Source organism: Vulpes vulpes, chromosome 1 (genome assembly GCF_048418805.1).
Source record: "Vulpes vulpes isolate BD-2025 chromosome 1, VulVul3, whole genome shotgun sequence".
Lineage (NCBI taxonomy): Eukaryota > Metazoa > Chordata > Mammalia > Carnivora > Canidae > Vulpes > Vulpes vulpes.
This window is the reverse complement of record NC_132780.1, coordinates 82,709,068-82,721,714: the sequence shown is the minus strand read 5'-3', so window position 1 is coordinate 82,721,714 and position 12,647 is coordinate 82,709,068. Positions and strand designations below refer to the sequence as shown.

General features: G+C 37.6%; 1 pseudogene; it reads left to right on the top strand.

The window, feature by feature from the left end:
- The first annotated feature begins 380 nt into the window (after window positions 1-380).
- On the top strand, window positions 381-1,115 carry LOC112919405 (pre-mRNA-splicing regulator WTAP-like; annotated as a pseudogene).
- Window positions 1,116-12,647: the final 11,532 nt, after the last annotated feature.

The following is a 12,647-nucleotide window of genomic DNA, read 5'->3' as shown; positions in this document are numbered from 1 at the left end:
CCTGTTACATTTCCAACCACCACCTCTGAGCCCACTTATGAAAACTTAGCCAGTTATATCCCACAGAACATTTTTACTCAGAGAACCTCAAATATTATGGGGGTGAAATCAGGCTTCCTCTACTACTTGTATTCTCCATAGTCTTGGACAAAAGCATAACAGCTAAATATATTTTTGAGTCCTAATACAGGAAAAGTTTGAAAGTATCAATGATTAGCCTTAAGACTATAAATAATCTTCCTTTACAAAAATTATATCTTGACAAAAAAGGGGGAGTGCAGGGGCGATGGTGGGAGGCAGAGTGGTGGGCCAGCAGTAGTGTGGGCTGGTAGCGCTGACTGGGCAGTGCCAATGTGGCCTCTGTCTGAAAAGGATGCAAGATGACCATGGAGGAACCTGTTCCCAGAAAGGTTTAGATGAGTGAAACAGACTTCACAGTCATGGCATGAGATGAAATGATTCTAAGATGGAGACAATATGAAGCATATGTCCAAGCTTCAGAAGGCAAGTACACAGATCTTAATTCTAATAATGTAACGAGTTAAGGGAGTCTGAAGAAAAACTAAAGCAACAATAAGGAACACATCCTTGTTATGTGGCCAGCAACCCAGGAGCAAGAGGAGCAAGAGTGTAGTACTCAAATCCAGTACCTCAAGCAAGTCCAATAGCCAAGTGTTGCCCAACTGAGATCAACAGTGGTAGGCCCAGCGATCAACTTATTTTTCCTAAACATGAAAGGTGTGTTGGAACCAACTAAAGACAAACTGGAACCAGCCCCAAATGAACTGAGTGCCTGGAAGTTTACAAGATATCCCCAGTCAAGACTTCCCTGACAATCCCACTCTAAGAGAGCTGTGGTGGGACAGCCAAGAACTCAGGTTCCACAACAAGATTCAGACTTTTTAGCCAAAAAAAGCCTCATTCTTATTTTTTTTTTTATGGTAAGCCTCATTCTTATACTATCTAGCTTATAATGGATCATATAAAACTTACCAGATGAACCTGTGTTTCAGTTTTTTTTTCTCTTCCCCTCCCTTCATCTCAAAGGACTAATGGCATTTAACTATTCCAAAGAAGTGGCCACCTCTGAAAAATTACCCTCCCAGAACATGTAGATACTTGGGAAATTTTTCTGAAAAAGAAAATAGAGGGAGAAATGAAAGTCTTAAGTCTGTAGCCCACTGTGTCTTCAGACAATTTAGAGGAATGAGAACCTAGAGATTTAAAATCATGAATTGAACAAGTAAAATTCCAGTAAAAAGTAAAAGTGGAATCTATTCTTAACCTTGAGCATAGTGACCTAGAGACACTGTATAGCGGTTTTGCCAATAAGACTGTGGACTTTGTGATTGTTGTTGAATTTCTGGGTCAAACCTCAAATGAGGTGGATTCTGCCTTTAAAGAGCTTTTTTGCTAAGAACCAATTTAATTGTCATGAGAGAATCAAATAACAGATGTCAGTACAGTACAATATTTAGCCATTTAGTTTGGGGCTCTGTATTGCTTAATTGAGCCTTAAATCAATATGGTTTTAATCCATGGTTTATTCTTTCAATGGTTGCTAATGCTGTAGGTACTCTTCTTGACTATATAAACATAAAACTGTGGTATCAAACTTCAGGATGAAGCTATTTGAAACATTATAAACATTTGTTTCACTACTAGAGTATAGTAGGATATTGGCTGTGATGAGACTCACTTATTTTTTTCAGTAGTAAAGTACAATCCCCCTTGGCTTCAGCAGGCACATGTTGAAAGAGCATTGTTATTGGTATTAATGGGGGAATGCTCTCAAATGCTTACAAATCCTTCATTGTATTTGGGCCTTTCGTATTATGCTCTTGATATTAAATTAAATGTACCTTGAAAAAAGCAAAACCAAAAATTATATCTTGACTATAACTTCAAATTTTCTACCTTAAAAAGTATTTTAAGAATTCTTCTCCCCTTTCAAATTAAATGTGGTGATTGCTACCAAGATTAGATCCTTCATATTTTTGTGAATAGAGTGGTTGCCACTATGGAAAACATGACGGCTCTAATTCTGGCTAACATTTAACAAGAAGTCATCAGCCAAGGTTACCAATTTCATGCCTTTAGTGCATCATAGTTACCAAAATAGTATTCACCATTTTACCTTTATATATTATATGGCTATAGTTATATAGCTATATTCAGTGTCTATTATTGTGCTGTATTAATGACTACATATCTGATTCACTAAGCATATGGCCTCAGTCACTTCTTTGTTCTCACTTTTTAAATGAAGTACTTTGGTTGGATGTTCTCTGAGGCCCATTTCAGCCCTAAAATTTTATGATTTTGTGTTCCATGAAATAAACTGGCCATCTTGTCTTTTATATGATCCCACCTGCTAACTCAGATGTAACCTCTCCCTCATTCCCAGCAGGAAAAAATTGGAAATATTTTGTATGTAGATCAGCTTTTTAAAAGTTAGCAAAATGAAGACAATAAGAAGGAATCAATGCAAATTTCAGCAGAAGAGAATGACATTTAAAAGTTATTCTTACCTTGAAGAAATTTGAGTCATTTTCAGATAACTCATTTGAAACCGTTTATTGTGGAGACTTCCTAGAATAGAGCCAGCTAATTTAAAAATGATTCAAGGTGGAGTTTCCCCTACTTTGGCCTAGAACATGAGACTTCATATTATATTATATTTTTATTTTTATTTTTTTAATATTTTATTTATTCATGAGAGACACGGGGGGAGAGGCAGAGACACGGGCAGAGGGAGAAGCAGGCTCCATGCAGGGAGCCCAACATGGGACTTGATCCCGGGTCTCCAGGATCACGCTCTGGACTGCTGAGCCACCCAGGGATCTCCTCTATATTATATTATAAAACAAGGTGTGATGCCGGCAATCTTCTGGAATATAATTATTCCAATGACTGAGGCCATAAAATATTGAGGAAACTGTTCTTTAACACTTAGGTTGATAGGAATACTATGCTGGCTCATCCATTCGGACATTCTAAGAGATAGATACTATCAGCATCTGTGGATGGATAGAATCAGGTTCTAACAATAAAGAGGATAGCTAACCTAAGAATATGCCAGGCACTATCCTGAAGTCCTGACAGTGGTTCAAAGCTGGGTACTATTATTCTTCCCATGAAAAGGAAAAAAAAAAAACAAAAAACAGAGAAGAAGTGTATGCGATGAAGGGAAGGACAGCTTTCCCCCGACCATTATTACAAGAAAGTCTTTCTTTAGAAATGGATTTTTACTTAGTTCATTCATTTATTCATTATTTACTTATTTTTTTTCTTTTAGCCCTAACGGTAGAACTGCCCTCTGATCCCTTACTGGTTGCTTCCCAGAATCACTCCCCATTCTAGTACCTGGTCCTCCCAGGAAAACCAAGCTGCACAAACTCAAAGCCTGGGGTCATTGCTAGGAGTCTCCTATCCCTCGGCCCAGACAGTCTGTGGCATCCTCATGTGTATTTTGTATAATTACCCTTTGCAGTTTCCTAGCCAAAGATCTCATATGAAGTTAAAAGAAGAAACTCATTTTCTCTTTGGATTTCTGTGCTCCTGGGAAACTTCATCTTGAACCAATTTTTAATTAGACAGCCCTATTACAGGAGTTCCCGAAATCCCACTTCTTGGTGTGGCTGGCTTTATTGAGGACACACAGCTTAACTCACAGAAGTCTGCAAAGATTGCTGCTGATTCTGTTGACCCATTTAAGCCCTGGTGATTTCTCTGCCACCAGGTCCCTTTCTAAATGGACAGCCAGCCGCACCGAAGGGGAGATTGGTATGAGGGGCAAGTGTCCACCAGGGAAAGTACAAGGCTATCAATTCACCATTTTTCTGCCACCTAAGGTGAACCTGAAGTCTAGACCCAAAGAAAAGCCTTTTTCCTAGTTCTTTAGATTATTTATAACATCTTTCCTCTCTAGCACCCCCAACTTGTTATCCTTTATTTCGGGAACTGAATTAAATAATGGATGCTCTGTCATCCGCATTTCCATAAGGTTAAGATGAAGTAACCTGTTTAACAAGTATTTCATTAGGGAGAATGAAAAAGGTAGACTGAGAAATTCCAGTAAAAGTTTGTTATATAATTTTAAATGCTTTAAAATAACGTCACAATGTCCTTCTAAAAAAGATCGGTCTTTTGTGGAAGATGTTATTAGTAAAGTCCTTGAAGCAAGTGGTGGAAAATGGCTTTTTCATTACTTCAAAGGCAATATTAAAGGACCATGAAATTCAAAGCTCCTGGTTTTATCACAGACATTTTTATGTCAGGATTTAAACATTTTCCTACTCGACATTCCCCTAACAACTGTAGTTTTACAGGAAAGAATTGTTATAATTGGCCCGGATCATAGTATGATTATTAAATGATAGGCATCAATTAAGCTGATATTTAAATTGAAGATATTCATATCAGATAAGAGGAAAGTATGATTGTAATTAAATGCATAAAATGTATAATCTGCTTTGGGAGTACACTTTAAACCATGCGATTATTTGTTGGAATACAAACTGTCACAAAAATTCTTCTGCCTATTTCCTCTTTGCTCACTGTCACTAAGCGTAAATAAAATGTTTCATACATATTTTCCTTAATCTTAATATGATTATGGGGGTGCTTTATGTAGATTATCATGTTGAAGCTGTATCATTTTGGAATAAAAAGAAGCAAAGAGAGGAGAAGCATTGAAAATGATAACCCAGGATTACTCTTGTGAATGCAGGGTTGTCAACACACTTGCATTCCCCAGAGTTAACCTTTTGGTTCCCAGGATTTTGCCATGTGTTATGATTTTAGCCTTAGCACTAATACAGCAATGCAATAATATAGTGATAAGGTGCTTGCTAAGGACTTAGCGAACTCACTACTTTTATGGATTTTTTTAAGTATAAAAATACTGTTAAGTAGCGACACTTGTATGTTTAAAGTATTATTTATTTACCTACTGGAGATCAGATAAGCTCCAAAAATCAGATTCACATATTTGACACTAATACTTTCTTAGATAAAGAAAAACACTAAGATCACAAAGGGAATAGTTTATCACTTTGATACATTTTTTTCACTTGGAAACTCTTGAAAATAGGATTTCTTCATTTATGTTGTGTGTATTTTCATCTATATCTAAAATATGAGTAATGTATGCCTTGCTGGCTGCCTCTTCAGGTATTGACAAGCAGCCAGGCAGTGTCCATTGGGGTTACTCGGCTCCAGCTACAGAGTGAGAAGCCATTGGCTTGGGTCTATCAAAGTAGTCCCATTCTTCCTACTATAGTTACTACCCAGAGGTGATTATGTGATCTAACTTTATCCAATTAAAGCAAAACTCTGGATTTTGTTTAATGATAAGAAGAAAAATCTGCCCACTGCCCTTCTAATCCCACCACACATGACCTGGAGAGAGACGTATGTATGCTGAGTTTTAGCTGCAGCTATGTTATGACTACAAGGGAAGATAGCCTAAGGCTATCTTCATCCATAAGGATGAAGGGACAAGAAGAATTGAAGGAAATGGAGCTAGATCTCTAGCTGTACTGCATCCAAAGCCCCACCTCTTCACTGTCAGTGATATGAGCCAATCAGTTCCCTTCATGATTTAAGCCAGATTGTAATGATGTACATTATTTGTAACCAAAAGCATCCTACCAGGTACAGATTTTAGTGTTAAGAGTGGTGCCTTACACATCATAGATCCTAAAATATTGCACAAACTACATCGGGTAAGCAGAGCAATGAGGAATAATCTTTTCTTTCTGTGATCAGAAGTTGGTCGATTTGTATGTGTGTGTGTGTGTGTGTGTGTGTGTGTATTTATTTATTTAAGCATAATTATACATAACTGGTTAAATGATTATACAACTGGTTGAATGATTGCCTGTTGTACCTTACAATAGAGTTCAAGGGTTAGCCAAAATTGCAATATTTGGTGATTTAGTAGAAAATGTTCAGCTTTCATTAGAATCCTTCAGGAGAGAGACAAGAGTGGACTAAAACTAACCAATATGAACAATCAATTTAAAGCAATATAGCTTTTCTAAAAGAAGCACTCTCTGCAAGTGACTTTCTTTCCTAGACTGGTAAAAGTCTGGTTAAGACTGACCAGTTAAAAAAAAAATAACAACGACAACAAAAACAAATTCTCTGCCCTAGGGTTAGGTCAATTGGAGCAAAAGCAGAATGGAGGAGCCATCACAGGAGGCAAAGCTGACATCTGAAGGAAACCTAATTCTTAATCCTCTCCCCAGTAACTAGAATTTCCATACACACCCCAAGCCAAGGATTAAGCTCTTGTTTATCCCTAGGACAATCTCCAGATAGGACCTAAAGGTGATACAGGCCCAAAAAGAGAATTCTCCCCAACTTCCATCTTTGACATAACCCTAAAAGACAAAGGATAGGTAAGATAGTTCTGCAGAGTAAAACTAGGGTCTTTGAGATTGGGCAACTACACCATTTAGTCCTCATGCAAGGCAAAAACTCACTCAGTGTTCTTGTCCAGCAGGATATGAAATGTAGTATGAGCCAATACCCACTCCATGTTGCTTCCTATTCTCCTCTTTACAAATGAAATCTGTATTGTAGCTTACCATCTTCTCTCCATCTTTTGTATACTGGGGAGTGTGAGGGATGGGTAACTTAAGTTTGTTGACTTCACATTGACAGAGGAGTTATAGCAGAATTTGATTTAAAAAGAAAAAGGACTTCACCTAGAAATCCTGCATGTGAGGTGCTAGTAGACTTGATTGTCTCTCCCTTTAGAATAGTGGTTCTCAACTTTAGTTGCTATTCAGGACAACTAGGAACTTCTCATGGCCAGGTTGCACCTTAGATTAATTCAGAATCTCTAGGGGAGAGACCAGACATCAATGTAGCTTAATTGAGAACCACTGCTTCCACTTAGGGGTGAACATTTGGGGAAACTGGATATGGGGAGGAAGATATATGGATGTTGATTTAACAGAAATGGCAATGGATCCTTTTGCTTGCTCCTTGGGTCATTGCACTCCTTTCTTTTTTAGTAATAGCCATGCTCTTGATTGACCCCATTTTGGCTTTAGTCAATCATGGGAACATGGACATTGATTTAGGAGAGGACATTTGACCTAATATATTCCAGTTAAAATAAAGCTCTAAATTTTTGCTTTATGGTTAGGAAAGAAAAAATATGAAAGAAGAGTATTAATACTGATTGTCCCTGGACAAATCGACTTCCAGAGGATACAAGACCCTGGAAAATTGCAGGAAAAGCATGCTGGAGCCTAGAATATGCCACATCTAAAACCTACCCTACCTCTGAATGAAGCTAGTAAATTCCTTTTGATTAGGACCGTTGGAACTGGGTTTTCTCTTGCAAGTATCTGAAAGCATCCTAACTGATAGGTTCTGCAGTGGACAGAGGCAGTGCTCTGCCAAGATCCCTGAGCTTCCTTTTCCATTGTCCCCCCATTGCTTGTTCTCCATTTGCTTCCAATGGCCTGTACCTAGGACACTCCTCAGAGGACTGCTCTCAGGCTACTGGAGCTGCTTTGCTAGTTTGCTCAGAGAAATAGAATTTACACCCTCTCCAGGACAGGCCTTAGCCAACCACCTCCCAGTACAGGAGCATAACACCCAGCCTCCTTGCCTGGAATTAGACAAACCCTGAGGCATATTTCACACTTCACAGCCTGGCATGGGATCTGCCCCTTAGCTGTACTTCTTCTATTCCTTATCCAACACATCCAACTCATTCCCCAGTTTCTGGTGCGGCGGGGGGGAGGGGTACTTCCTTAACAGATAACTTGAACACAAATCCTCCCTTAGCGTCTTCTTCTGTGGAACCCAAACTAAGGCACATGCTGATCCCCACTAGTGCTGAATTCTATGTGAAGCACATAGTGTGGGATTGATTTGTGTGACTGGCTCACCAGCCAATTGCCTTCTCTAAAAATATTTTGTCTTATTTTACATGTTAAACAAAATAGCAAAACATATTTAGCAATGAGACACATGGCAGGATCAAATTTTAGAAGTCCAGAGAGGTCACCAGGATAACCTGTTATGCTACATATAAAGAAATTAAATTCTAGTGAGGCTACATGACTTATTCCAAGCCTCTTGGCTGCTTAATGACAAGGCCAGTGTTTAAAGTCAGTGCTTCTTTGAGTGCCATTGGAAGTTTGTTTATTGCCATGCCTAACTGGAATCTTATTTAAATAAGATTCCAAGCATCTTCTTTAAATTATATTTTCTCTGTTGAGAGATAAACTCTCTATTCTTGCTGCATACTGTAGTCTACACTACACTTGGTCTTCACACTGTCATCTTGGAGGCCTTGGATTGTGTTTTGCTAATAAATTTACTTATTTTCCTTATATAGACCCAGAAGGGTTTTATTTAAAATAAATGTAGATGATACCTTAGATACCTTAGGAGCTTAGCATATCAATTTAGAGAGTACTTTACAGTAATCTCAAAGGCTTTGTTAATCAAGTTTATATAGGCTTGGATATGGTTTCTATCCTGTCTCCTAGATTATCAGGAAAGATCATCTAAAGCATATCTTTAAACGGAGGATAAGTGGAGGAAACTCTGTTCTAAAAAGACAGAGAAATATTTACACACATATATGGATTATTAAAGATTGAATAGATAGGGGCTTCAAATCAGATTCCAGAAATGTCAGCAATTTTTTTTTATTGCTTTTAATGCTCTAAAGCTAAAATGTACTGTTAACAGCATTTCTAAAATTCTCCCGATAGTCCTGCCCACATAAGAAAAGAAAAAGAAAAAAAAAAAAAGGTCAGGAGGAATTGGAAAAGGTTTGCCATTAAAACCAGCTTTGTTAAATCACCCATTATACTCCACCTGATTTCAACCTTATCTCATGTAATCTTCAAAACTACCTTCTAGATAGTATTTTATATATGAAGAAAGCAATTACACAGTAAGGTAAAATAATAACAATGGATTTAAACCCATGTCAGTCACATACAAAGTTATAGGAGAAATGAATAAACAATGCTAATAGATTGGAAAAAAAATCAATAATGAAAGATCTTTTTAAAAACTTTTATGAGGTTAATCATTACTTTGAAGAATATAAAATCTAACTCCTGCACTTTGTTATATCCTTAAAAGCAAAGGTGGTGTCTTAAAAACTAAGCAATATATAATCATTGGAACAGGAAGGATTGATGATTTGCCATGGAATTAACACTATGTGTGTTAGGTGTTCCTAGGCCAAAGGATGTACATTGGATGTACGTTCTGGTGTGTATGGAGTAGGTTCTGTAAATTTTTAAAATGTACCCTTGAAAGTTGATTAAAGTAAAATTTTGTCTACATACTCCGTTTTTCATTGACTTATTTGAAAGTAACAGTTGCATTCAATTCATCAACAAATATTTATTGAATATTTATTTATTTATTGAATAAATATTTTATTATTTATTTATTTATTGAATATTTATTTGAAACACAATTTTCATTAGGTTTTATAAAACAGAGACTAGAGAACAACAATGATGGAACTAATAGACCAAAGAAAAGATTTGGCCATGTTTGGTAACAGAAAAGTCATTTTAGCCCCTTTTACAACCATTTTTAGTTCTTTCTAATACTACACATACTTCAGCCTAACTCATCATCTCCCTTCCGATTCTCCATCTCAGGTCATTTGGATTTACCACTCAGCAGAGGCTGTTCGCTGCCAGACCCAAAGTATGAGAAAGTCAAGATGCCAAGACTAATTGTTAACATTTGTTTAGCACTTACTATATACCAAGAAATGAGCTAAAGTTTTAAGATGCAGTAACTGATTAAGTCCTAATAAATAACCCCATGAGTGGCTACTTTCATTATCTCTTATCTATCTGTGAAGATACTGATATACTACAATATTATTATGTTCACACTCTTTGAAGAAATAGGGATATTCTCAATGAGATAAGAGGTAATGAAGACAGGTAGAGTAAAGATATAGGTAAATTTTTAGATAAAATGGAGAGCAATTGAAAAGATGATCTTTATCTTTCCTACAGAATAAGAGGCCATAGGGGGAGATGGCGGTACAAGGGAACAAAAATAGGACTAAGGTAATTGTGGCTTGGCACTCTGATATTAGGTAGTTTACATAAAACTTTAACCTGGTGCTTACTATAGCCCTTCTAAGAAGGTAATAATACTCCCATTTTACAAAAAAAAAAAAAGCATCTTGAGATTTGAGCAGTTAAGTTACTTACCAAAGGCTACACAGTCTGCAAACTCAACATTGTTTGCCACCAAATCTTGGTTCTTTCCCCTATGGTCTTCTTACTTATCAATTCTCAAGTTGGTGGGAATGCATTTGGGAAATTAAGAACAGGATAGGTTTGGAATAATTACAGTAGGAAATGAACCTCGGAGCCAGACAGAAATAAACAAAAATTGTTGAGCAAGTCTCAGAACCAGATGTGAGGACTTGAGGTCTTCATAGAAGAAGAAGAAGAAGAAGAAGAAGAAGAAGAAGAAGAAGAAGAAGAAGAAGAAGAAGAAGAATGAACTGAAGAATGAATGATTTGATTCACCTATAGCAAAGCAGTGTGCATGACAGGAAGTTTGGAACTGTTAGAGATACGGAAGTAAACAGACCGATCCAAGTAGCACTTATAACATGGGTATACACAAATACTTAAAATACAAAGCAAAACAATTATATATGATACCTGCCATGAGTGAGGCACAGAGGATGCCATACTTCATTTATTCTAATTCCAAAATTTCACATTTTAACATCTTAAAATTCGGATGTTTCTTAGTATGAATGACATCCTTTTTCAGCAATGACCAGGTAGTTGTCATAACTTGGTTGTGATTGTCTGTACAATCTTGAACGTAGCCATGGGGGTTCAAATTGTCTTCACTTCCACTAGGTTGTGTTCACTGAGGATACTACAGATATAAATTTGTATGTGCCGGGATCCCTGGGTGGCGCAGCGGTTTGGCGCCTGCCTTTGGCCCAGGGCGCGATCCTGGAGACCCGGGATCGAATCCCACATCAGGCTCCCAGTGCATGGAGCCTGCTTCTCCCTCTGCCTGTGTCTCTGCCTCTCTCTCTCTCTCTCTCTCTCTCTGTGACTATCATAAAAAAAAAAAAAAAATTAAAAAAAAAATTTGTATGTGCCATTCAAAGTATCTTCTTGAAAAGTACCCTATTATTTCAATATGTATTTATCAACCATATATGTTAGTGAAGCAGATATTTCTGTTAATTAAGTAAAAATGACCACAAGTTCATATTTTTTGTGAAGCAGCAACTCCAATACTTTACATAAACTATCCACAAGTAGATGCAGCTACTTATATTTTGTTACTGAGATTCCTGAAAAAAGGAATGCACAGCACAAACCAATCAATTCAACTAAAAGTGGGCGAAATTGCCAGATCCCTAGGAATAGATGTATTCTAGTTATCTCTTGCTATGTAACAAATCAGCCCCCAAACCAAAGGACTTAAAGCAACTCATTGTTTTATTGTCTCTCAGAGGCTCAGTGGGGCAGGAATCCAGGAAGGGTTTGCCCAGGTGGTTCTGGTTCAAGGGCTGTCATGCAGTTTCAGTCACAAGGAAACTAGAGCTGGGATGGGAGCAAGCCAAAGCACCTGGAGGTGAGTCTGTCATCTTTCTCACTTCATGTAGTAAAAGAGCTTCTCCCTGTAATTTCTCTCCATGGGCTACTTTGGGCTTTATAATGTATTGACACCCATGAGACAGTTGGACTATTTATGTGGCAGTTAAAGGTTTTCACAATGAGTAGTCCAGTGAGCAAGATGGAAGCCAAAACACCTTCACAATCCTGCTTCAGAAGTTGTGCAGCGTCACTTCTGAGGCATTCTTTTGGCTACAAGCAAGTCAGAAGACAGCCAAGATTCAATGAGAGGGAAGTTAACGCCACCTTTTGATAGGGGAGCAAAATCCTAGAAGAGCATATGGGTTGGGAGCTACTGTTGCAGCTGTATTTGAAAAATACAATCTGCCACAAGATGAAAGAAATGTCAAAGCAATAAGAGGCAGCATTACTGATTCATTCATTGTGTAGAACTTAGCATTAAAGCGTTGGACTTCCATTGAACTTCTGCCTGACTTTGAACAGAAGCCATCTAACTTCCTGCAACATGCCATTCAATCGGGGAAAAGTGGAGACTATGAGGTTATGCTATTTAAACCATGGTGTTCTTGAAATAAGTTGTCAATGCTAAAGGTATTGAAGAAGTCAAGATCATGATCACCAATCACATGTCTTCTATGTGTAAATGACCCTGGAAGAGCTCATTCTGGTAAGTTAAAATAAGACTTCTAAGTGACAAGAGAACACCATGCTGTACTTAATTGGTAACATTTTTTATTTTAGTGCTGCATAAAATAATGGTGTGTCTTACAATTTTTGGCATTTTTTGCATTGATGAAGGACAGTAGTGCCATGAAAGCATGAGATCAGCATAAATTTCCTCTTCTCAGGATAGTCAGAAGGCTCAGAGAAGTGCTACACGGAAGTTTTAGACTTTGAGAGGTAGAAATAATACCTAAAGAGGAAGCAGGAAGTCAAGGAGTAGGTTGGAAAGACACTTTACTACCAAACCCCATTCCATGTGCCCAGGCTCTGCCCTGTTGTTCCATGTGT